Source organism: Octopus bimaculoides, chromosome 18, assembly GCF_001194135.2.
Source record: "Octopus bimaculoides isolate UCB-OBI-ISO-001 chromosome 18, ASM119413v2, whole genome shotgun sequence".
In the NCBI taxonomy this organism is placed as follows: Eukaryota; Metazoa; Mollusca; class Cephalopoda; order Octopoda; family Octopodidae; genus Octopus; species Octopus bimaculoides.
Genome location: NC_068998.1, coordinates 18157146 through 18158874, shown reverse-complemented (window position 1 = coordinate 18158874; position 1729 = coordinate 18157146). Strand labels below are relative to the sequence as shown.

The 1729-nt window shown below is 30.9% G+C and overlaps 1 protein-coding gene across 1 annotated transcript in view; it reads right to left on the bottom strand.

The window, feature by feature from the left end:
• The window catches only part of LOC106871237 (uncharacterized), a 23021-nt gene extending 21965 nt beyond the window's left edge, over window positions 1–1056 (bottom strand). The window contains exon 1 of the mRNA XM_014917587.2: window positions 731–1056. The gene's annotated coding sequence lies outside the window, so the exon portion shown is untranslated. The remainder of the gene's footprint in view (window positions 1–730) is intronic.
• Between the last annotated feature and the right edge of the window lie 673 nt (window positions 1057–1729).

Genomic DNA, 1729 nt, shown 5'->3' with positions numbered 1-1729 from the left:
TATTAGGGATAAAAATCCAAATTTACAGGTAAAAACTCAGTTTCAATTCAATTTATTAGAAATAAAAAATTAAATTAAGTTTCACAGTATAAAATATAAATATATAGTTTTAGGGAAAAGAACCAAGGTTCATGAACTCATCAATGAAAATCCACTGTCACATATAGAAAATTAATAAGTAAAATCGTAATAAATAAGTATAATATATGTGTGTGTGTGTGCGCGCGCGTGCGTTTGTCAAACCTCCCCACCACTTGACAACCAGTGTTGACGTGTTTACGTCTCTGTAACATTAGCGGTCGGCAAAAGAAACTGATAGAACGATATAATAAGTATAAGACTTAAAAATAAAAAGTACTGGGGTCGATTCATTCGGCTAAAGGTGTTTTTATGGCATGGCATCAGTCTAATGATTGAAACAACTAAATGATAATATATAGGCTGATAGATAGATAAATAGATAGATAGATAGATAGATAGATAGATAGATAGACAGATAGACAGACAGACAAACAGACAGATAGACAGACAGATAAACAGATAGATAGGTAAACAGATAGATAGATAGATAGATAGATAGACAGACAGATAGATAGACAGACAGACAAACAGACAGATAGACAGACAGATAAACAGATAGATAGGTAAACAGATAGATAGATAGATAGATAGATAGATAGATAGATAGATAGATAGATAGATAGATAGATAGAGAAGTGTATCTTGTTACCTGAGAAGATTTCTCTGACTGCTTGAGAACGTTTGATGTCGAGATAGAATTAATTGGTCGATGGAATTAAATGAGTAAAGTGAACTGAGTGAAAAAAGAATGTGTATGGATATAAAATATTATTAATAGTTATGTTGTGGTCGTCTGCAGACTACAGAATAATTTGAAATTCTTAACTTTATATATATATATACACACACACACGTGTGTGAGTGAGTGTGTGAGTGTGTAGACAAAAATGTCTTTTGTTTTTTGTGTAATTGAAACAAATAAACAATAAAAACCAAATAATCGGGCGCGGTCTGCATGCTACTTCATTGCTTTTGCGCTTTTTATTCCCAAATATGTAATAAAATGGCTTATTCTCCTATCGTCGAAATTAGGGAAGGGTCAGGAAATGCATAACAATAAATGCTTAACGTAGACAATAAAGAATTAAAATAGAATAAAAGGAGTTTTGCATTACTCATAACTTATCAACGATTGTCAGAAAAATAAATTAATTACATCAACACATATCTGCAGGAACAAAAAAAGTGCACGATCATTTTGTTTTCATTTCATTTCAAACCGGATGGTCTGTGTATCATAATTTAGAAACATTTTGTTTGTTTTTCATTTTTTTTTTTATATGGTGATGTAATCTTTTTTTTTTTTTTTGCCTGTCTTTGGAATTAGCAGAAATGCCAACTTCCTAAAGTGCTGAATCCTATCTATCTATCTATCTATCTATCTATACGAATATATATGAGTTTTCTTTTAATGGAAAAGACGTCATCGTATTTGTCTAAACCGTGATAAAAACCATCAAATAGGATAACAATAATGTAATTCGGTTTTGTACTGTCATTGGTTTAAATAAATGAATTTCTTTTGAACAACCTCGATTCTCTTTATCACTCTATTTTTCTTCATACACCTGCGTGTGTGGATCTATCTATCTATCCATCTATATCACATTCGCTAATACATACACATTTTCCTTTGTCTTTGTGTACT